We start from the raw sequence: 27,381 nt of genomic DNA, 5'->3' as shown, positions 1-27,381 counted from the left end.
TGCGCCGCCATGCATGTGGGACGACGCGAGCGCCGCTCGTTAGCGTGGACATTTTTTTACTTCGTAATACGCATAGAATAAAGCGCAAGTGTATAATAATATACTAACCACAAGTTTAAGGAATAATTATACTGTACTTAATGACAGTCAACTTACGTACAGTAATCTCGACTTAATTTCGAAATATCAAGATTTCACCGCCAGGCCTCGCCACTTACTGGTTTTTTCTGACTTTCTTTGCCAATTTAAAATTATTTCCTACTTGAATCCCGAACAGCGTGCTGGATTCTATCACTATATAAATCATGGTCATTTCATTTCCATCAACGTCTCGCAACACATTCTGGCCATTTCTCAGTCACTTTAAGAAAAGCAAACAGCACATTTGCATACGAAATGCGGAAGACATATGCCACAGTGAAAGATCTACAACATGACATAGCATTCCAGTGGATTCCAAGTCACTGTGAAAGCATAGGAAATGTAACACCTAATCAAATGGCACGTGCAGCACATCAGGAGAATTAATTATCACTACTTCCTCTTTCGACGACTGATACGCAATGTCTATTGAACAAACTGTGCGTTAGATTGTTCAAGGAAACTTGGTTCATAAATGATGCGCAGAACGCTAATTATATAATATATATCCTGCAATAAAATTCAATATTCCGTTTAAAATTAGTCGATCTGTTGAAACAACAGTTAATAGGCTTCGGCTAGGCATTGCCTATACTAAAAGCTTCCTGTATGGAATAAGGAAAACTAACAGTGCTACATGCTCACGTAAAGAGGCTGAAGAAGACATAGAGCACCTTCTTCTACACTGTAAAAATTATGATCTTCCGGGCAAGAACCTTTCAGAAAAACTACTTGGCTTGGATAGACGGCCACTATACATAGGAAAAATTTTAGGTCCATGGCCAACAGAAAAAATTCAAACCATCGCTGCGCACCTTATAGTACAATTTTTAGAGGAATAAAAAATGTCACAAAAATACTAAGTCATACAACAACAACACTTATTGCTCGCATTGTTATTATTAACCGGTACCCTAAATTACATGTTCATTGTGTCTTAGTGTTTATGTACCACTTGTATTCGTTCTATTTAGAGTGCTGCATTCAACAAGGACTCAATTCGCAAGTGCCCAAGATTTTCTGTGTGAGAATCTTGGTTTTGTGAACATTTATGCCGTGTGAACTCATGTGTTGCATGTGAACACTTTGGTTTTGAGGGTATTTATCCTATGTGAACTCTTCTGTTGCGCGAACATTTATTTATATTGCAGTACTGCGACTTAGTACGTGAATGTTCGTTCATGTGTTTATTACTCCAGTTTTGTGGCTGTTGACAACTTTCCAACGATTGCTATCGTGCAAGAGAAGAGGAGTAGCAGGCGCCACACATAGGCACCAACTTCTCCTTAAATTCATGTAATAAAAAAAAATGGAGCGGAAACACCGCGAAGGGTGTGTTTAATTGCCAATAACTCCGCTTATGCTGAACGCATTGAAGTACTTTCTGCGGCATGGTATTTGTTCAATAGCTCATTTTACCTTCAAATGCATTTATCCTCTTCAGTAAAAAGGAAAGAGAAAAACCACCGACGATTACAATGGTATAACTAATGCGAAATTTAAGCAGCAGTTGTGCACGTTCACAAAATTCGTTGCTAGGCTAGTTGCTTCATACTAATAAATGAGTCCTGGCAAGCGCACTTTCCAGACGGGACGGTAGAAGGCACCGACAAATGGGACAAGCTCTTGTGCCATGTGTCGCTGTCGTCATCGTCCCGTCTTCAAACTGCGCTTGCCAGTATTCCTTTATTGACTCTACATGTGCTTTCAATTCGCAATATATTTCGTCCTGTCCAATTCGTTTGTGTATGTGTGAAATCGCACCCATCTTCCAGTAGCTATGTATCACCAGCTAGCCAAAGAATGTGTGCATATTTTGCGCAACCAATTTCTTGTCTTTGTTGAACTGACGGACAGCCGGAATAGAGGATCAATATCAGATTTCTTGCGAAACTTGGCAGGACTTGCAGACAAGGAGAATTCTCGCGAACAAAAACGCTACTTGCACGAGAAGAACAGACAATAAGGAGCGCCTGTCTTTGTCTTTTGTTCCAGTGGGAGTTGTCTTTTTGTCTGCGCGAATTTTCCTCGTCAGCAATGCAAGAGCAACTAGGGCATCAAATTAATTCTTCTGGTGGGCAGGAATGGTGCAGAAATTTACTGAATGCTACAAAAGGCCTACAGAGAGAATCATCTGCAGAAAAAAAAACTTTCTCCGAGTGGGTCCAGCGTTTTGAGGAAGGCCGCGGAACGCCCAAGGACGATCCAAGATTGGGGCGCCCTACACCTTCGCGCGAAAATGAAAACATAGATCGTGTGCGTTCTCTCATGTTCAGTTAACATCGAGTGACTGTCAAAATGAGAGCAGAAGCACTTGGTTTCAGGAAGTCATCTCCTTGCAGGATTTTGAATGAAAAATTAGAAATTAAGAACTTTCTTGGCAAGATGTTAATTTTTTTTTTTACCTACACGCATTTGGGACAAACCTCGTTTCTCTGGTATTTGTTAATGCAAGAACGCATGATATTGAACACCTTTATTGATTTATTTTAATTTCCAATGCCTGGCGCGAGCGATTTTTGGTCGGCTGGGTAGGTGTCACGAGATGCTCCGGCTTATACAGTGTGTCCCGCATTACTTGAGCCAAAACTTCAAAAATGAAAGCTGCGTCGGAAGCGGACTGAACCGAACGCATACTATTCGCAATAGCATGTAGTAATGCAGGCATTTTGTTGTTTTCCCCATAACTCAGTGATTAATCAAGTTTCGTTCATCATCACCATCATTATCATCATCAGCCCATTTTATGTCCACTTCAGGACGAAGGCTTCGTCCTGCGATCTCCGATTACCCCTGTCCTGCGCCAACTGATTCCAACTAGCGCCAGCGAATTTCCTAAATTCATCACCCCACCTAGTCTTCACCCGTTCTCGACGGCGCTTCCCTTCTCTTGGTACGCATTTGGTAACCCTAATAGTCCAAGGGTTATCTGGCCTACGCTTCACTTGACCCGCCCAGCTCCATTTCTTTCTCTTAATGTCAATTCGAATATCGGATATACCCATTTGCTCTCTGATGCAAAGCGCTCTCTTTCTATCTCTTAACGTTATGCCTAGCATTCTTCGTTCCATCGATCTTTGCGCGGTCCTTAACTTATTCTCAGGCTTCATTGTCAGTCTCCAAGTCTCTGCCCCGTATGTGAGCACCGGTAAAATGCACTGATTGTATTCATTCCTTTTCAATGATAACGGTAAACTTCCAGTCAGGAGCTCTCGATGTCTGCCGTATGCGATACAACCCATTTTTCTTCTGTGAATTTCCTTTTCATGGTCAGGGTTCCCTGTGATTAGTTGACCTAGGCAAACGTACTCCTTCACAGACTCTAGAGGCTGACTGGTGATCCTGAACTGTTGTTCCCTTGCACGCTTATTCATCATTATCTTTGTCTTCTGCCTATTAATCTTCAACCCCATTCTTACATTCTCCCTGTTAAGGTCCTCAATCATTTGTTGTGACTCGTCTGCAGTGTTGCTGAATAGGAAAATGTCATCGGCACACCGTATGTTGCTAAGATATTCGCCGTAGATCCTTACTTACTCCTAAGCCTTCCCAGTTTAGTAGCTTGAATACTTCCAATCACGCAGTGAATAGCATTGCAGAGATTGTGTCTCCTTGTCTGACCCCTTTCTTTATAGGTATGTTCCGGATTTTCTTGTTTAGAATTAAGATAGCTGCGGAATCTCTGTAGATATTTTCCAATACATTTACGTAGGCGGTCTGTGCTCCTTGATTGCGTAATGCCTCCATGACTACTGGTATCTCTTCTGAATCAAATGCCTTTTCGTAATCTGTGAAAGTCATATAGAGAGGCCGATTGTACTCTGTGACTTTCTCGATTACCTGTTTAATGACGTGGATGTGATCCATTGTAGAGTATCCCTTCCTGAAGCCAGCCTCTTCCCTTGGTTGGCTAAAGTCCAGTGTTGCCCTTATTCAATTGCAAAATACCTTGGTGAATATTTTGTATGATATTGGGAGTAAGCTTATGGGCCTATAATATTTCAGTTCTTTAACGTCTCCCTTTTTGTGGATTAGTATAATGTTTACATTCTTCCAGTTTTCTGAGACCCTTGCAGTCGATAGACACTTCGTATAGAGAGCCGCGTGAAAAAAAAAAAAGCCACGTGACGGAGCGCTTGCGCAGTGGTATCGTGCTGCTTTCAAGCGTGCGTCCGGTAAACAAGGTCGGCTGCATCGCGACTGGCGACGGGAAGCGGCAGGGCGTTATGATTGTCGTAGGCAGCTGGGTCGGAGGCTCCCGTCGGATGACGGCGCAAATGCATGTAGCTGACTTTGTTCACCGAACGCACGCTAGAGAGCAGCACGATACCACTTCGCGCGAGTGCTTCACCACGTGGCTTTTTTAATATTTCGCGGGCTTTCTTTACAACCCGGATAAAAAGGACTTCGTGAGGCGTATCGTTCAGGCAACACACTCGATCGGTGGTTCCTGAAGGGGCTCTACAAGCTTGCGTATCATACTTCGGTTCCTCAGTCAATAATTAAAAAGTTGGGTAATTAAAATTAATTAATGAGTGAGTTATGGAGAAAACAAAAAAAAATTGGCTGAGTTACTACAGGCTCTTCTTGGCCCAAGTTACGTGGGGCACCCTGTAAACTCGTATGTTGCAGAAATTTGTTCGGAAAAGTAGTGCCAGCGGGCTACGTCTGTCATGCGTAAGCAAAACGACGTACAACCTGCCCATAATTATAACGATGAACACGGTAGTACAACAAGGAATGCGGCCGGAGCCAACGTTTCGACAAGGGACTTGTTTGTCAGGTTCAGGTATAATGTCGATTGAGAGGTATCTCGTAGACCTCTTAGCGGAATAGTGCATGATATTCAATGGCTTGTCTTAACTCTGGTCTTGACGTTACGCCAAACATTTTTTTTATTGTAACGCTCGTTGTGCAGTTCTTAACCTCCAATTTTGTGCCCATAAGTCAGTACCGGTAGAATGCAATGATTGTACATGTTTCTTTTCAAAGATAGCGGTAAGCTGTCTGTCATCATTTGGTAGTGCCTGCGGTATGCTCTCCAACCCATTTTTATTTAAATTTCCTTCTCATCATCAAGGTCCCCTTTGAGTAATGGACCTATAGATAAACGTACTGTTGCGCAGATTCTAGGAGCTGACTGCCGATGACGAATTCTTCTTGTCCTGCCGGGCTAGTGAACATTATACATTTGTTTCCTGCATATTAAGACTTATAATAAGGGACTTTATAGTTTTGTGTACGGAATGAAATTGCCGGTCACCAATATTGTGCAAAAGTCGATTGTATACGGCGTTTTTGGCGCTCAATAGCTGAAGTCGCGTTTGCGAGAACAAAACCGATTTAACTACCTAACTATATTGCGTTACGTGTTGCGAGTCTGCTCCTGAACGTCCCCAAAAACTCGAAAAATAGCGCGTGGAAAGTAGTTTTTAACGTCCTGCAATTGCACAGTGGGTTATGAGGGACGCGGTAGCTTGAGGTGTATATGCGTATCAATTTTGACCACCTGAGATTCCTTGGCGTGCACCTAAACCTAAGCACACGACCGTTTTTGCCGTTTCGCCCGCATCTAAAATGCGATCGTCGCCGTCGGGATTCGGACCCGCGACCTCGTGCTAAGCAGCATGTAGACGCCATGGCTACTTAGCCACTGATCAATAGCGGTGTGGGGATCGATTGACTTATGGGACATGGTGGCACCTTTACCTCAGTTTACGCTGAAATAGCTTTCGTTCCTCTGCTGTCTGTCACTCTCACAGTAAACGACCAAAGGAACATGTTTCTGCTTCCTGCGATCTTGCGTCGACGGTAAGAGATCCGAGTTAATAAACGCAGTAGCAACCTTGAATAAGTCCTAATAGGGACGTGTGGCTAGGGAGCAGCATCGTGATAAGATAATCGACAGTAACGTATAGAAATAAAATTATATCAAGTGACGGCTATGTTTCCATGCATTTCCGTGTGTTTGCCGTTTCCACATCACAAAGAACCAGCAGAATCTAACAGACCTCAACACTCAACGCACCAAATAAATACCCCGATTTAACCTGCTTTGCGCACTAGTTTGAACAATGCGCTTGCTTTGACGGCACTTCTGCGGAGTCGCGTGGTGGTAGTGGTGGTGGTGGTGGTGGTGATGTTGAAGCAGGCGGGGTTAGCCTGGCACACATAGCCGGCAATTGTTCCGCCTGATCATCCTTCGAGTTGAGATCAGTGGTGTGTCACCAGGTGTTGATGAGCCCCGTGTCTCGTAAATGGCACATATCCGACAATACGATTAGCATATTCAAAGTTGGGGTCAAATCTAGATGACAATGTTCGCCGCGCAAAGTTCGGGGTGGCGAAATGAGAGAAAGCGAAATGCCGGAAGCGGCCATTCACCGAGAGCGTACCAATGCGCAACGGAAGATCAGCGAATAAATTGTACATAGTGAAAGTGGTGGGTGGGCTCGTTAACGGATCGTCGCCATGTTACATTCTGAGTATTCCGTCAGCTCGCTCGCACGTGTCTCGGCGTGTCGTGCACACGTGTCGGCGACCCTTCGGCGCGCTGTATGCGCCGAGCGGGCCACGAACACACGTGTGCGTGCGCGCGCATTACGCATACGCGCGCAAGACCCGGAGTATCCCACCAGCCGGTTCTCCTTTTGGTGCGGTTGTTTTAGGCCCCTTGGGTTCACTTCCAAAATCTGGGCACGGCAACAAGCACCTTAACGTTGCTCTCAGCCGGCAGGCTCGACGCACTTGCTTCTCCAGCGTCGCCTCAGCGGTCATCGCAACTTAATAAAATCTAACGCCTGACCCAGGCAGCCGTATAGGTAACACGTGGTCGCATCCAACCTACGAGCATGGTGGTTTTCTACTATAGTCCGACGCATGGTCCGCGCTTATTTTGGCCATGCTACAAAATCTGGGCCTCACTTTCGCGGACCCGACAGAGTCGTGTGCAGACTTAGTCCCGTTGCATATCGTATTGAGTATGTGCCATAAACTAGAGGTCGAATTCATAAAGCTTCTCGTTCATAAGTGCTCTTTCCCATTGGCCGGCTTCCTTCGCTAGTGATAGGTCCATTATCAATACTGGCTGAAATTTTTCCTTACAAACAATTCTATAACGTAAGATGTTTTTGTGAATACGGGCCCAGCCTTTCTGGAGGGGAGTGTTCCCACGTGTTCACCGAACACAACGCAACATTATCGTCCTCTGCATAAGCGGCTTAGAGTTCGTGTAACGCATACATCGACGCTTTATGAACACAATGTCAGAGTCTTCGTTTAAAAGGTAACAGTAATATGAAGCCAGCAACTGACGAGGTTGCAGGCATACAGGAACTTCAGTGCTAACAGAAATAACCAAGAATCTTATAAACACCATATTTCAGCAGGCACCCGCCATGGTAGCTTGGATGGAGTTGAAGTACTGAGCTTGAGGTCCTGCGTTCTGTCTCGGTCGTGGCGGTCACATTTATACAGGGACGCTTCTCCCACCACTTTGTGCATCATAGTCAGGTCGGGGTTCTGGCATGTGATAACCTAGAGTTTATTTATTTTGACTCAAACAGGCGCCCTTCAAGTTTGTGCCTTAGATTAGAAAGTTCTTATAGACCGTTGTGTCATGTAGATCATTGCTGCAGTCATGGTTTGTTTCAGAAGCCGTATCGCGTGAGAACTAATGGCTTCTTGACGATTCCCTTCCGTTCTAACACCGATGCAGGATAAAACAACTTTTTCAGTTTTCTTTGGCAGCGGTGTGTTTTTAACCGCTACCGCCGCTGCGCTAAAACCACACGGAAAGACAAATCCCCAAGAACATCCATGTGATCCGTTGTATAGAGCAGATTGTGACAGCACTGTTTCAAAAGCTACCACACGTATACAATGCTGTTAATACAACTTGGTGTCACAACAATAACGCCAGCGCATCGCACACGAAATCGCTTCCGAACTTAGGATGCGCCTGTTCCTTGATTGACATGAGCGGTCCAGGCGCGGAGAGCTTGACCACGTCAAACTTCTTGATCTTTAGCCCTAGCCGCATGGGCCAAAAGCGCAGAAGTTTAAAAAAAAGCACTTGCGCGTCCAAGGTTAGATGATTCGTACTATGGCGTCTCTCATATCCCAGATACAATTTTAGATGGTAAACAAAACACCCACGTCATTTACTCTATCTTTATCTCTTTAAGTGTTCTTGGATCGTCATAATATGATTCATATTTTCTTAAACAAAAAGCATTGAGAATACAGTACATTGGTGCACGAACGAAGGTTGCCTCGTCGATTACGGTTCGGCCACAAGAGAAAGCAAAGGAGGGAGACAGCGCGAAAGATGTGGAGAGCAAACACAAGTCAAACGCATCCGAGTTTCATTTTCGCGTCTTCTGCCCTGTGAGCATTTGCTGCTAAGAGCAACCGATTTCTACCGATAGGGGAGACTGAGAATTCCCGAAAAAAAACGCAATATGTTCAATAAAGAATAGTTGGCGTATGTCTAGAACGAGCTTACATTATTATAAGGCAAACTACGAGGGACCGTTTGGTCCCATCGGAACTTCTCACTAATTCGATGACCTGTTAGCGAAGATGGTGCAATACACGTACATCCAATATCTCGCGAACATTCCTACTCTTGAGAGCTGATTAAGTTTATTCGCAGAGCAGCTTTATTGCGGCATTTAGTTTTTGTGCTCAGAGAGCCGATCGAATTAACAAAGGGTCTGGCAATAGTTTTTACATGATGCAGCAATTACGATTCTGTTTGGTTTGACTTGTAATGTGGAGTGACTGGCGAACTGCTCTCAAATAAACCTACTTAGCATTCAATAAGCGTGCCTGCGTATATTTCTGCGTGTGCTCGTATCTGTATAAATGCGTGATCACATTATTCATCAGTATTGTAGCACGGTAACGTATCCACATAGGCAAATATCTCCGATTCCTGATAAAAAAATGCATCTCTCTACCTCGCTCTGCCTTTCGACTCCCGCTCTCTCTCTCACTTATTAGGTATCATAACCAATGTAGTGCTCACGTCAGGTCTGCGCTACAACGACAACCATCACACTTTCAGTAATACATATTGTCGCTAACCATAGCCATAGCACATATTTATGATTTACCCGCCTGCTATCCTTTGCCGCCTCCTTTCTGGGCCACGTGTGCGACTTCGCGTTGAGTGCACTTACTCACCCCGTCGGAAAGTTTGTTTGCTGCTACTGCCGGCTGACAACCTCTCCCGCACGGGCGCTAGCCTTAGCTGCGGCCAGATGAAACGCAACGAAATATGCTGCACCGAAAAAGATGTGGCTGCGGCGTCAAAAGAAGCAAACGAACACGTGCTGCAAAACTGCGCTCGGGAATCGGCCTGCAGACCGTCATTCGGAGGACAGACAAGATCGTTTTTTCTTGTTCCGCGAGAACGATCGCTGTTTTTCGGCCACGTGCCGCGCTTCGGGCGCGACGCTGACAGGCCCGTTGCGAGTGAGCCAGGGGCGAAGGGCCTCTAGCGCCACGTGCATGAGGAGAGCTTCACACTCATAGATCCATTGCTTCTCTGTGACAGTGGGCCGTGATTGGACACCTGCGGGACATGTTTGCGCGTAACAAGACAGTTTTTTTTTTCGCTTCGGTCCCCTTCTACTTCAGAAGAGCATTTGCGAGCATTGAAAAACTTTATAAAGTCATTTCAGAAGAAAAAAAAAACGCGATATATCCGCCGACGCGATGACTACAGAGCAGCAAGGCTGTCGGCGAATGCTCAGAGTTGCGCTAAATTAATGCGAACAACGAACCGACTCTCTGGGTGGAACGCGTGCCTTTCAACCGCAGATTACGTATACATTAGGCTTGTGCAAGGGGGCCAGAGCGTTAACGTGGAAAATACGCTTCGACCGCGACAATCCTGGCAAAAATAGAAGAAAAAAAAAGATTTCTGCTCTTACGTGAAATACAAAACACAGCAGAAAGGGCATTCGAAAATACTCCTTACCTTGCGATTCTTACGCTGCCGTGGACAATTCCTCTCCAAGCAAAAATAAAGCAGTGATGGCAGTGTTTGAATTTTGGAGGTCGCAAATAATTATTTAGGCAACAAGAGTTAATCAACACACCACGACCTTTGTGCTGCTTCGGAGCGTGCTTTTTTATGAGGAGGCTGCATGAATCGATTCAAAACCATTGTCAAAAATTGTCATACTCTCATTAAAAAAAAAGTTACATAAATTCTAGGGTTTTGCGCGCCAAAACCACGATATAATTTTCAGGCACGCCAAAGTTTGGGACTCCGGAATAATTTTGACCACCTGGGCTTCCTTCGCCTAAATTTAATAATAATTATGGGGTTTTACGTGCCAAAACCACTTTCTGATTATGAGGCACGCCGTAGTGGAGGACTCCGGAAATTTTGACCACCAGGGGTTCTTTAACGTGCACCTAAATCTAAGTACACGGGTGTTTTCGCATTTCGCCCCCATCGAAATGCGGCCGCCGTGGCCGGGATTCGATCCCGCGACCTCGTGCTCAGCAGCCTAACACCATAGCCACTGAGCAACCACGGCGGGTCCTTCGCCTAAATTTAAGTATACACAAGCGTTCTAGCATTTCGCCTCCATCGAATTGCGGCCGCCACGGCCGGTATTGAACCCGCGACCTCGAGCTAAGCAGCGCAGTGCCACAGCCACTGAGCCACCGCGGCGGATATTGTCGTTCAGTCGAACGTCTATAGCGTTCCTGGTTTCCGGGATGTCGCCGTTGGAAGAGGCTCGCTGCTGTGATTGATGCCCGCAACCTTTATTGCTGCCAGGATCGGAACTGGCCGCGTCTTTCGGGAAAAGCCAGAAACAGATGTTATATTTCACGCTTCAGCCCTTTTTTAACCTCCGGGGAACACCTAAACCTACGATCCGGTGGACGTCATGGTTTACGTTCACTTGCTTCGAACATTAGAAGGCGCCGGCGTGTCTCTTAATTTTGGCACCATGTTGCTGTTTTTGGGAGAACCGACGTTTAGGTATCCTGTGAGGATGCTTTTTGCGACGAACGTAGAGCAATCATTTTCTGCACAGCAGCGATGGTTCGAATAGAAAGTTCCGCCTAGTTTCAATTTGCTCGTCACACAGAGCACACGCGCCCGCACTAACGCCAGGGAGCAGACGCAGTGCTCGCGTCGAGCAAAACGTCGCGCTCCCCCCCCCCCCCTCCCCGCGCACTCTTTTTCTCGAGAGATATATTATTCCACTGCGGAGTCGGCGACGTTCCAAGCAAGCCCGACCACAAATCTGGATTGTGAAGTGCATAAAGGCAGGACCAAGTCACAAATGGGCGAAAATATTTGTGGACGAGTCTAGATGCTTTCACGTGAACGTCTTGAGCAAACATTTGTGGAGTATACGGCCACAGCAAAGACTCTTTTTTTTTTCGCTCTCCACCTCTCTCTTTTCTTTCTTTCTTTCCCTTTCTTTTTTCAGTGTTCGCATGTGACAAACTGAGTAGAGCAGCCTGTGGATGGCTGCGCAAAGACGAAAGTGCATGGTAGGTCGCGCGGGAAAATCCTGCGCACGCAGCCAACGCGTGGTAACGAACACGCGCCCAACTGCTCAGTTTGTAGCACCACAATAGAATTGGTAGAGGCGCTTGTTCGCGTGCCTGTGGGTTCGTTCAACACCGCTGTGTGCGTAAGAATATTGCGCCCAATCAAGCCTGGCTTCAAAGCACCAACTTGTCCAAGAAGCGTTGCTAGACTAAAGTGCACCCGCTGTTTCGTACTGTGAAAACATTAAATTGCTCGACGATGGATTTGCCCGGTCCGTCCATTCCGTTACGCCGCGGCATGCGCCTTCGTCAAGCCGCCACCGTTGCTGCCCCGTCGTCGTGTCACCTCGGTCACAGCCTGACCCGCACCTTACGGCAAAGAAAAATTAAACACTGTCCGCCACTGCTACCGGGCATTGAGCTCTGCTATTCTCCAGCGATGTGTCATTGGGTGGCAGACGTGCTAACGGCTGAGTTACTTCCACCCTTGGCGGGGTTTTTACGGCGGACTCAGGAGAGCTGTAGCATCGACGTATGTATTTCGACAGCATGCAGGCAAGGCCGACATTAATATGTACCGATTCCATTCCAATGATATTCCCTTTCGCGCTTCTTCAGGGGTCCGAACGGCGGCCGGCTAGTCGTGCACTGTGGGTGATGAAGGAACAGTGCTAGACGACAGAAATTCGTACGTTATATACAGGCCCTGTGTACGCTTCGTGCATCGCCGCTGGTGTGCGACGCACCTGTCAATCGCAGTGCGGCTGTCGTCACAGCAGTCATTCTCAACGTTGCTCTCGCAAAATCAGCGAAGGCGTCCGTAAGTGAATAATCGTCATGCCCTCGTCGAACATTGTCGTGCAGCCGCGGTGGTCGCTTTCATCGTGTCGCCATTGCATGGAGTTCGAGAAGTTTGCATGAGATTGTAGGAAATTTGCGCAAATAGGGGGGGGGGGGAGGGGGCGTTCACTGGGTGTCGGCGAAGGAACTTCTGCCTCTCACTTGCTGTAGAGAATATTTCGCTTTAAAATTGCGAGAAAAAATGCCAGAAAGAAACAACAAATTTTACGAGATGGGCCCTGTATTGACGGTATACCTCAGCGTGCGCCATTGTCGTTGATACCTTAAAGGCACAATAAAGAGAAACACTAAAGCACTGTACCCTGATAAATTAAACATTCGAAGCGCTCGATCCTTTCATTAATGCCGCGGTAATAGGTTGATTATTAGAAGATAAACTGAAGGCCAACTTTTCATTTTTTTTTAAATTTCGCACCAAGACTCCAGCACCGATACGTTAGTGTGGCGGCAAGCATTTCAAATTTATTTCCAGTACTTTAGACATTGTGGCGCAGTAAATGTCCTCAGAACTTGCTGAGTTCAGTTTTTTGGGCTCCTTTGTGCTCGATCGTAGTCTATCTTTAGTGCTAGAATATAGGCAAGAGCAGGCACCGTCAAAATCCATGATGTCGCAGCTAGCTGGTGCGAGAAATCTATGGCGACGTCAAATCAAATCAAATCAAGTTTATTCATTACAAGAAAAAAAGAAATGGTTGCATTTTTATTTTACAGACGAGGGTCCCAAAGTCGAAGACTGTTACGGGGACCATCGGTGGCTAATTATAAGCAAATAATTACATATGTGGCAGGACAGAAATAAAATTTACAAAATGTACACTGAAAGAAACAAAGACGTAAAGTTCAACAACAGAAACGTGATTAGGACTATAATGTACACTATTATTATCAACAAATGAATACAATGTAGGCGTACAACAGAACATTTAAATTATCTAAAGAAGTAACAGAACGAAATAGAAAAAAAATATAACCGCAAACCCAAATGAAAATAATGTACAAATATCAGTGTGCTAGAAATATACATATAAAAAATTTCAACAGACATAATAAGCAAGAGAATACATAAAAAGAAGCCTTTATAACCAAACCGACTAAAGGCAACGGCACGGATGTGAATAGCAAAACATAGGAAAAACAGTGATAACAATAAATATATATAACATTTGGAGCCATAATTGCGTCAATGCGTCAAAAGGAAATATTTAAGGGATTTTTTGAAGGCATAGAACGAAGTGAGTGATTTTATATTCAATGGTAAGCGATTCTATAAAGCATATGCCAGCAAAAGATGTTAGTTTACCATAAATAAAGGCAAAATCTAGTTCTGTTGTAGTCATGTAAATTATTTAAGTCAATGAATTCGTAAAGCAATTGGGTGTTAAGTAAGCTGAAAAATAAGATTGTTAAGTTATACTGGAAGAAGTTCACAGTCGTTAAAATTAGATTTTGGGGGAGCAAAATGGATGCATTTGACTGGCGAGGACGGCTAGTAATGATACGAATGGCTTGATTTTGTAAATGCTGAACTGATGACAGGTGACAATTGTACGTGTTACCCCAGGAGGCGATTCCATCGTTAATATGACTATGAATAAAAGCAGAGTGACAAAAGGGCCTTGTGTGAAAAGAAGGCGCGTGCTGTTATTAGAGCGCGAATGCGAAATGCCGTTTTTTTTTCTTAATATTCTTAATGTGGGAATTAAATTTGAAGTTAGCGTCCAGGAGAACACCGAGGAATAGAACCAAGTCACCGGCTGGAATTTGATGAGCCCCAAGTGTTAACGCTAGTGGAGAAGTTATGACCCTTTGACCACTATTCAATATTATATATTTAGTTCTCTCGGGATTAATAATTCGGTAATTACAGCGACACCATTCTATAACGTCAGTTAGCGCAGCATTTAACTTTGATGGTAATGAGATTAACGAAGTTAGAGTAGCTTTTCCGACATTGTGGGGGGCTAATTTACTAATACAATTAAAGTTTTTTTTCTTTTTAGTGTCTCTTAACGGAACAACGCCCTTTCAAGGTTTCGCGCTCGACGTCAACTACAGCAGGGCTAAGTGCCATGGTGGACAACGAAGATCATTGCTGAAAGAAACCTGCCTGTAAACTGGGTCTTTTGTACGGACTCGAAGTCTGCGCTATAGAGCTACTAAGCAACATCCAGGCCAAGAGCTTATACAGTGAAACAATTGTTTCAGTCGCGGAACTTGTGTACCGGGACATGAGCAGCATCTTGCAAACATGATGTAGTTTAGTGGGTACCCAGCCACATTGCCTATTCCGAGAAGACGATACAGACAAAATGGCGAAATGGGCCTATGAACATGGCAACATATTGGCACGTGTACTTTATCCTTTTCGGGTGGCCGCTTTTCACCGTTTTCGAGTGTCATCGCTCAGCGCGGGACGCGCCCACATGTATCGGAAATTTCTCGAATGTTATCAATGGTCAATCTGCTGTCTGTTGTCACCGAAGGTTGCGTAATCTGATTGCACGTGCGACGTGAATTGTGTAGAACTTTCTGGAAGACACGGGGGCACCAGCGATTACTCTCGAATGTTCGATGGCTCGTGTATAAAAGCCGATTCGCTTGACCAGCAGGTTTTCGACGATCGCCGACTGTGTTCGCCGCTATCGTTGAGCTTTGAGCGCAGCCTATCTTTGAGGGCACAGGATCGCCTAATAAAACGCTAGTTTCGTCATTCACAGTTTTGCTGCTTTCTTCACCGTCGCTACTACGTGACAATATGCTAATTACTCTGTTCATGAATCGTGACATAAGGCACATCTTGGAGCTTTGCATTGAATTATCTTTGACGGCAAGTTTCTGCGACGCAACGAAAAGATCAATTCTGCATGCACTGAACTCCTAGCTAAAATTATGGCTTTCTGCTCCCTTACTAAGAGACGTGTGAACATTGTTTGATAGACTACGGCTAGGTGTTGCCTTCACCAACCAGTTCCTACGTAAAATTTGGCTCGCTGAATCCTAATGATGTGCTTCGTCATGTCCTCGAGAAATCGGCGCCCTTTTTCGGAAGAAGTGGCAGTGCAGGAAGGCACTTGTGCACTGTGCCTACCTACGACCCTGAATCTTCCGGTCGCCTTAATTTGGTTCACTTTTTTTTCCAAATTTCGTCTTATGAAGTATTTCTGGCTCGACGGCCAATCAACAATCGATGCCATTTCAATGATTCCTCTTGCGCTCCTCCCGCTGTCGCTGGCGCCAGGCAAATAAAGATGTTGTTTGAACGTCAGAAGCTATTTGACTGCTAGCCAATGGGTATTATGATATTGCACGTGTTATCGAGCGCACACGTCGCCAATAAAGTGCCAAGCAAACTGTAACTCCATAGTACTTTCTCCGCCGGGAACGTTAATGCATCCTGCATCAGAGCATCAAACGCACTCTGACAGGACGCGGGCCGTGTGGAATTAGGAGAACCGCAGCAGAATAAAATAAATAAACGCAGGACGATCATCCTTCGCCATGAGATTGTGCGGCCATTCACGCGGCGCGCGTATGTTCATGTGCACGTGTGCATTAAAGCGGCATTTTTTTCAGGGCTAGTTGGTGTGCATCGACTATACTACGGCCATCATAACTGCCAGAAGTGGTGTCCCAGTTTCCTTTTTGTCATCCCCGCGTAACGTTATGCTGGCCATACCAGACCAGACGGGCACTTATTCCTGTCCCCAAGCAATGACACATAACCGCTTTAGGTGGTTGTTCAAGAAGCAGACAGTTTTGAAATCACGTTAAAATGTATACCGTGGCTAAATATACAAATCAAAATGCAGCATAGGTTATCAAAGCAAGGGTGCGCATAGTCGCCAGTGAGGCTCACAAAACAAGCAACAAGTTGCAGACATAATAAACAAAATCCAAGCAAATAAAAAATTTTGAAGAGCACATAATTTCAAGCAAAAAGCGATGGAGACTTGAAGAATTCCACCACGAGAACACTGCTCTACAACGCGGTTCTACAACAACTGTTCTACCTTACATCTCTTTCTTTTACCGTTCCCAGTGCACGCAATAACCAGTGTTCCCTTCTCGAGATTCGCAGCAGCTGCCGCTTTCCGCTGTGCGAAATAAACCTGTCTCTTCTTTCCACTCTGCGGCAAAGGTCAAGCGGAAAGACGCCTAAAGAAATTCCAGAAATGGCTATAAAGGCGCGCCTCCGTCCGTTATTCGTCCTCCGAGAATATATGCGCGCAGAACGGCCCCCCTGTTCACGGCAACCGTCCGTCACAACCCTTCGGCAACGGATGCGGAAGAGGTCACCGGGCGTTGCGCCGCGGTGCAGACTCGGTCGTTATCGCTTCCTCCCGTTTATCGCCATCCACTATGGGGCTACTGATCCACCGCCCCGGTGAGCTAGTCATGCACGCACCTGGCAAGGGTGGTCAACTGTGGAGCAGCAACGATATGCAGGCAGTCTCCCTTACACAGCATGCAATTATATTTTACGCCCAGCTCAGGAACGCCGGAGTGGAAAAACGTAGGACCGTACAAAATAATCGAGGGGCGCTGATAAGTTTTCTTTTTATGTCTACCGGCCTAAATTCGAGCCCGCAGCCGTGCGGCGTGTACCATACTGCATGTGCGACGTGTTCAAACTTTCTCATTTTTTTTTGTTCCCATGCGTGCATCCTAAAAAAACTGGGCGCACGTCTCGCTGACAACTGTAAGTTTGCCCCCCACTTCAATTAACCAGTATTAATGAAGAACTATAAGTGTACTTATCCCAGAGATTGTGCAGCAATGTTAGTTCGCACCAATGCAAGAAACTTTCCATTTACATTTTAACCTCAGACCTCTTCCTTCGTTTCCCAGTGTCGCTTCCATTTTTCTGAGTGCCCAAGTAGCTGTTTCATGGTCAACGTGCACAGCCGACGAGACAGAGGTTCGCCTAAGCCTTCAACTCGATGAACATGCGCCAAAATAGTGGCGGCTGGCTCAGACTCAAGCGCAGAAGACCGTCAATACGCGTATCGACTTCCACAACTGTGAACTCGAGAGTCAAACTTGTGTTGCGTTCAGAAACGCCTCTCAGACACCGTGTCGCAAGAACCTGATGGTTCGGGGCTTCCTTCCAAAATGTGCCCTTGGAAATAGAGGAATAATGTTTGACTCCTCTTTTGCGCGTGCGTGCGTGTATGTGTGTGTGGCTCACGGCGCATCTTGCAGCTCAGGGCGCATCTTTGGAGCCATAACGCAATCCCGCATTAAAAAAAAATAAGAAAAGGACATAAGCAGCAGTAGCAACTATAATATCCTCCTAAAGGGCAAAAAAAGAAAGCGGCCATGCGGTCGCTGTACCTTCTTATTCATGTATTCTATCCATCTTGCCATCATCATGACGCTATAACAAAAAGAGGAAGCAGCAGTGTGTCCCCTTTAGAAAAAAACGCAAAGAGACCGCCTAGGTATACATCCCTTTAAAGGGACGTACGCTAATGAGCAAAAATAAATTCAGTGTATTCTTTCAAAAATATATGTTTTCATTAGTTTGGCAGAAGAAAGGTTCGTTTGTACTGGAGAAAACGAAGGCTAAACTTCCGTTTCTTTAATTTCGTGCCGAAACCACGGGGCCGGAACGTCAGTGCGACATAATGGATGTCACATTTCACATTATTTTTCTCACATTGCGCGGCCGTTTTGGAGCAACAAGATATCTCAGTAAGCTTGGTACACTCACGGACGACTTTCTGTGGCAACGAAGGGAACGCTACGGAGGCAAAGTGGGCACAAGCTAGAGCGCTTCTGGGGAAAAAAAAATGTTCTGTACTTTCATCCGCGTTAGCTTAAGTTGCGGAACAGAAAATACGAACATCCTATTTGCAACAGTTAAATAAGACAAAACGCACCAGTGAACGTCAAAGCTCACTTATTTCGCGGCTTTTCCCTTCCGCGTCTGCACAAACGCGAAACCGTCGCACGTCGATTCACAGCGTCTAGCTCTTCTGAGAAGCGAAAAGCGCTTGTAAACGCTGCCGGACTACTTGGCGCAATAACAGATGCGAAGAAGCTCCACCCCCGTAGCTTTCCCTTCATTGCCACCAAATGTTTGATTGAATTCTCGGGTTTTACGAACCTAAACCACATTTTGAGTGCGGGGCCCACCGTATAGTGGGGGACTCCGGGTTAATTTTGACTACCAAGGGATCTTTAACGTGCCCCCAATGTACGGCGGGACACGGGCGTTTTTACATGCGGCCGCCACGGCAGAGATATGATCCCGCGTCCCCGTGCTTAGCAGCACAACTCTATAGCCACTCAGCTACCGTGGCGGGTGTCACAGAAAGTGGTTCGCGAGTATAGGTTGTAGCCTTTGTTTATTTTTCTTTGAGGATGCACTGTAGTCCTGCTTTACCGATTAACTAGACCCGTCGAGACGGTACCAGGATCCATCACGTGACCGCAAGCTGGTACGGGAAATTGAGGGCGATGTCGCCAGCCGCCTTAAACCTGTTTCACATGGTGCGATATTACACGGCGTTGTATGCGAACTTCGCATCACCGTTTCACACGCACCGAGTGCGGCAGCTGCAGTCTTCGCATTTGCGAGCACCTAGCGGAGGACTGGATTACGTCCTTGGCGTCAGTTCGCTTCGGTAAGAACAAAGTAGAGCAACTTAGAAGCTGTTTTCGTGAAAGTTCTTTGCGTCTGAGTGTGTTACCACAGTGAAGTGTCGACGACCAATTTGACGCAGAGAATTACAGAGATCCGAACATCAAAAAATCGCACGCACGAAGGATCCGACGGCCCATTTGCCGCAACTGTAAATTCTCAAGCGCGAAAACGCAGTCCAATTCGCACCATATGAAACGGGCTTTACGTTTCTGCGTCTTTTCTTGTTTGTCAAACCGCCTCTCGCGGAAAGTGAGGCCATTTTGCTATACTGCAGAAGCATGATTGGACGATACAGCCTAATATTTGTTTTAATGCGTTAGCAATGCGAGTAAGTGGAAAAGTATGCGTGAGAAAGTGTGAAAAGCTGATATATATATATATATATATATATATATATATATATATATATAGATATATATATATATATATATATATATATATATATATATATATATATATATATATATATATATATATATATATATATATATACATATATATATATATATATCATATGATGAGAAGCCAATAAACAAAGACACCAAGGACCACATAGGGGAAAATACTTGTACTTAGTAATTGAATTCAAGAAATGATAAATTAATGGAAATAAAAGTGAATGAAAAAAGAACTTGCTGCAGGTGGGGAACAATCCCACGTCTTCACATTACGCGAGCGATGCTCTTACCAATTGAGCTACCGCTGCGCCGTTTTCCCATCCACTCTCTATATGATGGTGGATGGCGGCGGTGCCAAGAGATAGGTAATCTAGAAGGGCCTGAGAGCTAGCTAATTTATTGTCGCCATCATCATTATCATCATTTATTAACCCTTAAAGGACCTTGTTGGGGTATTCCATAAGGGGGTAGTACACATAAGATAAAGCAAGAAATATGCAAGAAATCTTATGTGAAGTAAAAAAAAAAAGAAATACAACGCAACTGGATACAACTTGTACAATGCAGTGAAATACAAGAAAGAATAAACTACAACAAACACAATCGACACAAGGTAGTAATACAAAGCAGATGAATCAAATTATGTTAAGTAGCAAGATAGATATTATTTATTAGTGATTGCAGAAACTTGGATGAGTTACGTCCTATTACTATATGGTCAGGTAACCTATTACATTCCTCAATGGTTATCGGCAAAAAAGATTTGTTGAAAGCGTTTGTTGAACTATGAAGACGATGCGGATTGAAGGAATAGAACAGACGACGTGAAGTACGATTAGGTGGCAGACGAAGCGTGGCGCGTAAACGTGGGAAGTTGTGGCAAACCTTGTGAAACAAATATATATACATGATATTTTGCAAAGATACTCCAATGGATGAATGTTGCTTAATGTTACTATCACTTAGCCGATAGTCATATTTGGAAGCAACACAACTTACTGCGCGATTCTGGACAGCTTCAAGTAAGTCAACAAGGTAAACTCGATGAGGGTGCCCTGTTGCTGATGCAAATTCCAGTCTTCGTCGCAAGCATTAAAAACGTAGAATGACTATCTGAGCGCAGCAGACCAATAACAGCAGTAATGGTAGCGAAAGCATACATTTAAGCTCCTAGCACGGGCCTTTTAGTATCTATAGGGCATGCGCGGGCGAAAACACGAACGAAATAAAAAATAAAACAAAAGACCTAACTTAAGTCAGAGTGCGTTTAGAGCAAGTATCTTTTTAGAAGAACGGAACTGTCATATTGCGCTTTTGAGAGTGCCTGTTTTGGCGCGCATGCCTGAAAAACATGTAAATTGAGATGTCCCTGTCCGTATGACCTTCAGCACTCGCTACCTTGACCGTCCCTGCCGTTTCTTCTTCTTCTTCTTCTTTTTGCTCTCTTTCTCTCGGGTTACTTGTTTCATTAAGCAGCACTCAGGCTGTGAGCAACGATACTTAACCTGCTTGTTCCATTCTTCGGACGACGACGAGAGTACGCGGAAGTGGATTAGACTTACAGCCTTTTTATCTGCACTAATGTGTTTGTGCAGGATACTTTATTCCACATTCTATGGTGTCCACATATTATGATTATTTGCATATGAAGACACCGTGCTAACTTTGCATTTTTGCGCTCGCTCGCGAACGGAGCCGCCTATTTTAACGCACAGACTCGTGCTTAATGGCCTGAATTGAAGGCCGGTATGATTTGAATAAATATTGGTATAAGTCTTACAGACAGACAGACAGACAGACAGACAGACAGACAGAAAAAAGCGGTCTGCGCTGGATGCATGAAAGAAGACGAAGTGGGCTAGGGTAGAAGTGAGGACGAAGAAGTTAGAATAAAATGGCGGGCGACACCCGTCTCATTGAGATTATTTCTTTTCTACTGCCGTTCTAGGCAAGAACGCTACATAAGTCTTACAAAGAAAAGAGACAGAGAGAGATTAAGGGGACGTAGGCGCTACGGTGTATTACTAATATTCATTTTGGAAGTACAGTCGCTTTCAATATGAGCTGCAATCACGTTGCCTGTCTTGCGAGGAAGAGCATCCAAAGTTGCAGTTAGATTTATTTTTCTTTTTTTCCTTATTCAAACGAAAATAAAATAAAAAACGTGCAGTCACCCTGTTACGGCGACGGTTCCTTGTCACATAATGCTAACATTAATAAAGAAATATTGTAGGATAAGAAGAAACAAAGACATAGGTTCGTAAAATCTAGAGCTCACAGTGTTCCTTTCTTTCTTTCCTTCTTCCTTTCTTTCTTTCTTTCTTTCTTTCTTTCTTTCTTTCTTTCTTGCAGCGCGCTTTACTCCTAGTAGACATACGAAAAGTTGAAAGACGATAACATACGTGTGTGCACAGAAACACCTAAAATAAACCAAACTTGTCAGACAACGACTGCGCCATGCTCAAGCAAAAATCGATTCTCTGACGCAACTTTTGAGGCGAGCAGCAAGAACACATCACATGTCACTGCCAGGGTTTTCTGCCACGCACAGGGAAGACGCAGACTCAGTTCCCTCCTGGTGGGGTGGCAGGGCTTCGGTCAAGGCAAAATAAAGAGGCAGCAGAAAAAACACTGCTGCAAAGGCACTGTCGCGTTTCGCGGGCTACGAAGTGTCAGTACTTCAGTTGCGTGGTGCCATGCGTGGTGTGAGGTTACTACAGCAACAAATGTTGGCTGCGATCAACAGCAGCGGTTCAAAAATGTCATCGCGAGATGTTTTGTGATACGACTATAGCTGTATATCAAGGCAAACAACTGTCACTTTTCACTATCGAGGAGAATTTCGTTGACAATTTTTTATCGAAATCATAAAGATATCTGCGTAAAGAATGCTTCTGGATGTGCCACGTGATACTGCTTGTTGTATAATAAAAAAATGCAGCGAAATTGTTGGGAGTTCAGATGAAAAGAATGTGGCATCACGTGCTGACTGCAGCTGCTGGGTGCGGCGTTAGTCTATTCAGAGTGATCAAAGTTGTCAGACAGACTTTGTAATCGCCCATTTGTTGGTCAATTTTGTCCTCAAGCTAATTTTCTCCAAGGAAATGAAATTTGAACGTCCGTTTCTCTGTCTTCAATTCGTCGCACAGTTCCCATTTCGGCTTTCGCTTATTGTATGTTCCAGCTTCTGCCACATTCAAGCACACGTGCGACATGCTTTAGCGAAAATTTTCACACATGTATGAGCATACCAAGTGCTCCTTTTTTTGCCTTGTTTTTGAAGGCTATACAGAATCTTTAAAGATTACCTCTGGCGGATAGCACAATCGATGACCCGCCGCGATGGCTTATAGCCACTATGGTGTGGCGCTGCTAAGCATGATATCGCGGGATCAAATCCCGGCCGCGGCGGCCGCATTTAGGGGCGAAATGCGAAAACGGCCGGATCCCGTGCATTGAAGGCCCGTAAAAGATTCCCGGTGGGGTCAAAATCGATCCTAAGTGCCCCACTATGGCATGCTTCATAACCAAATTGTGGTTGGGGCACGTTAATCCCGAGAATTCAATTAGCACAATTGTAGTACTTAAACTGTATTTCTTCGAAGAGGCGCGCATTGTTTCTTTTTTTTTTCCTCAGCCATCACGGATCTGACTGGTAAAGTTAATCTGTGTTGCCGGCTGCGTGAAACGGTATTTCCCGCTTCAATTGAACCATAAAAAGTTTTCTTATCAAACAACGACACTATCATTTTCAGTAAAAACCAATTCAGGAACTACCGTAAGACATGCGTTTTCTTTTAGAAGTACGTGTGATATCTGATATTCGTTGTAGGACGAATAAATTAACTGTTTGCTGCATGTCGTACCAACATGGCCGAAGCTCTACCCTTGTAAAGTAACTACGTTGTTCTAACCTCTGAAATAATATTTATTTTAAGAAATTAATTGTACAACTCTGACACGGGAAATTGCGGTGAAAATCATAAGGCTCGTGGAGTTTTACCAGCGCAAGGGCAAAAAAAAAAGTTTTGGGCAAAAAAAGAGTGATCTTGCAGTCGATTAATTAAACTATAACTTAAAATTTTTTGAACATATCAATGACCCACAGTGCTATAGCAGGGAAAAAATCATAACCAAAGCTACTTTTGCAAAAGTTCGTGTTCTAAGGAGAAGAAAAGGCAACTTGGTGACGGTGTTAAAGATCAGTAAAAAAAGGTAATTCTGTGCTGCAACATAAGTGCTAGTAGAATACAAAATGTAGAAAGATATATTGATTAAACGATACAAAAAAATTACAGCTCACCTCAGCCTCAACGTATCGGTTCACGTCAAGAAGTGCAGTTGTTGAGACGCATCTTACTCTTCATCATAAAGCTTCAGTAAAAAAAGCGTTACAACTTCAGTTCGCCATGCATGTGCACCTGCACAAGGCTTTCATAATATGCCATGCGCAAATATTAGTGCACGTAAATGCTATACCCCACACAGGCAAAAAATAAAAATGCGAGAGGTACAAGCGCAAGCGTGGACATGTCAGGCGGCTAGTACATGTACAGGCGAAATCTGAAGAGGCGTCGCCGATAAATTGTGTCGTCATTGCTCGACCTTTGAAGAATTTCACTCGCAGAACTATTGAGAAAAAGAAGAGGTGCAAATGTTTACGTTGGTATAAACCACATAAATTGCCACGTATACGGGACACAAAATTATTGCATATTATTAGCCTCATTTCACTGTAAGCATTGATACAAGGAAGAAAAACGCCTGATGTTTAACAAGCCCGGCGGAAAAGTTCACCCCCGCCAGCGCTGTATTGGCTCAGAGGGTATTATTGCGATAACAATTGCATGTGCATTCCAGGCTCATTTATGCCGTCGTCGTCGCCGTCGTTGTGGTGTTCCGTATATAATCCAAGCGCGATAACATTGTCATCACGCGCCGTACGCTGTATGTGCGAGTGAAAGCGTGCGAGAGAAAGCCGACGATGGCGGCTCAATCTCACGCGCGCGAGGCAAGACAGCGCGGAGGAAGCGCGTCGTCTTCCGTCGCGCGCAAGGCAACGCGGGGAAGGAGGGGAGCTGTACTCCGGCGGTTGGTGCGTTTGGCACACCCGGGCGCTGCCGCGCGGGCCCTATCTTGAAAGCGATCTGCGAAGGGGGCAGAGTGCGCGCCAAATGCTGATAGCTTCGTGTGCTCTCTGTTTTCGCCAATTAGTTGGCGTTGAAGCGAGAGGCAGCGCGAAGATCAATTCGCTCGCTGCTGCTGCCGCACTTCCTCACTCCAGCGTTCTCGCAGCGAGTTTGCGCGGTCATCGAGTGCGATGTGTTCATGTTTGCTTGTGCACGCGTGACACCATGCTTGTTTATTGGTAAGAGAATGTTTAGAAGTTTATAAGGCCCATAAAACTACTCTGATTACTTCGTATAGTTGTCTGCTAATTTGCTATCGCAATCGATGTTCCGCCTTTCGGGCGAAACGGAGACTTTTCTCATTCTACTGATCCCGACGTAGCGTTTTTAAATCTCTGCTGTGGGAGTACGCCTAAATGGAGACGAAATAATAAAAAAAAGAATATGCCCGACTACGGCGATTTGAAGGGATATCAAAGAAATAGTTCGTTCTTTAAATGAATACTGAGCCCTTGCTACGACGCCGCGGACTCTGCGAGATGCAAAACCTCCTCAATCAATCGAAGTTTACATCTGCAAGTGTGACAGTGGATTCTCACAACTCAAATTTTCTCCTCATTGTGCTGTGCGATGCAAAATATTTGTTGCAAAAGAAAAAAAGAAAGCATCAAGACGTTTTGTAGTTTTCGTGACACACGTTTTTTATTTCCTGTTTTACCCTTTTACCCTACTTGCACCAATAACCCGCCGTGATTGCTTAGTGGCTATGGTGTTGGGCAGCTAAGCACGAGGTCGCGGGATCAAATCCCGGCCACGGTGGCCGCATTTCAATGGGGGCGAAATGCGAAAACACCCATGTACTTTGATTTAGGTGCATGTTAAAGAATCCCAGGTGGTCGAAATTTCCGGAGTCCTCCACTACGGCGTGCCTCATAATCAGAAAGTGGTGTTGGCATGTAAAATCCCATAATTTAATTTTTAATTGTCACGTCTGGAACACCTGGGAATTTGGCACATCTGGGACGTGCCAAACTGATCAGGAGACTAGCCGTTGGTGGCCAAAAGGTGAATAGAACTCTTTGAAGGTTGATGTAGTGAACAATGAAAGATAATGAAAGCAGCTATTTAGGACGTACAGGTCAATCAGAGAGACATTGTAGAGAAATTCAGCACACTAACCGAACCTGTTGGTGCCATTGAGCGTTACATGAGTAAATTTAGCCTGTTGCGTGCCTAAGCAAGTAAAAGAAATGGAGGAGGTGATGACTCAAATGCAATACCAAAGAGCATCCCTCGAGGACAAAGTAGATAATTTTAAAAATCGTACCCGCAGAAATAACTTGACCATATACGGCTTGTAAGAGCCAAACAAGGAAACTCCTCAGATGCTCCAAGAAAGTCTCAAAGAAATTCTAGAGAATAAGTTAGGTTTAACAAAGTTCGCTCTTGAAAGATGTCACAGGCTTGGCCAGGTAATTGAAAACCTATGATCCTTAAGTTCATTGATTATCGTGAGAAGATGTCTATCTTAAAGGTTTCCTTCAAGTTAAAGGGCTGTGCATTGTCCATATATGAAGATTTTTCATTCAAGGTTCGTGAAACACGCAAGAAGCTTTGGAAAAGTTCTGAAAAAGAGAGAGAGAGAGAATGGTGCTAAAGTAAAACTTCTTTACAATCGACTGAGAGTGGGCGTCAACTTATTTGGTTAGGATGAAACGAAAAGTGCACGTGTGAAACTAAAGAAGAATGAAAAATCACGAAACAAGTGCAGCCCTCAATCACTAAAACTTTAAATGTAAACTGTAGGAGTGTGATTAGTAAAACTGCTGAATTGGAAGGGATCTTGTTGGCTTACGATCTTCATATTACTGCCCTAACAGAAACTTGGTTGCATGACGAATATATGACAGTGAATTTGTTCCACATGGGCTACCGCGTGTACAGGAATGACCGTGGTAGTAGAGGTGGTGGAGTGGCGATTCTTTTTAGACAATAACGACAAATATGAAAAATGCCAGACATACTTAACGTTGAAGGTATATTCTGCAAAGCTTATTATGGAAAGACGAGGTATGTCATCGGGGCTATTTATCGGCCACCCACTGATGTTCTTGACGAATATAAATATCTTGTTGGACATGTAAAGCTTGAAGTTCAGATTATTTTGGCCGGAGATCTTAATTTGCCGCATATCAATTGGCCCTTTTTTTCTTTGAAACAGCCTAACGACAAAATCGGTGAAAGAATGATCGATATCGCATTTTCTTTTGACTTGTTGCAAATTGTCAATGAATTGACCAGAATCCAGTGAAACTTTTGTTCAATACTAGATCTTTTTTCATAAGTGGGGCAGTTGCTGCTCAAGCTAGCTGTGATGTTCTTCCCAGAATATCTGATCTTCAGGCTGTGATACTCTTTCCGATGTTGTTTCAAAAAAAAATTCCAAGAGGGTCTCTTTCCCTAACTTTTCACGTGCAGATGATACTTCAATACTGAAACTGCTTTCATTTGCACACGATTCTTTTTTAAGCAGTACTGTGGATATTCATGGTTTATGGAATACTTTTAGGGACCTCATAAATGAGTGCATTGAAAGATTTGTTCCACTTATTGTAACGAAATCGAAAGGAAAGAACCCCTGGACTTCTCTGGAGACGTTGCAGTTACAAAGACG

The sequence above is a fragment of the Dermacentor albipictus genome, chromosome 1 (genome assembly GCF_038994185.2).
Source record: "Dermacentor albipictus isolate Rhodes 1998 colony chromosome 1, USDA_Dalb.pri_finalv2, whole genome shotgun sequence".
NCBI classification, from domain to species: Eukaryota; Metazoa; Arthropoda; class Arachnida; order Ixodida; family Ixodidae; genus Dermacentor; species Dermacentor albipictus.
This window is presented reverse-complemented; position numbering follows the sequence as displayed.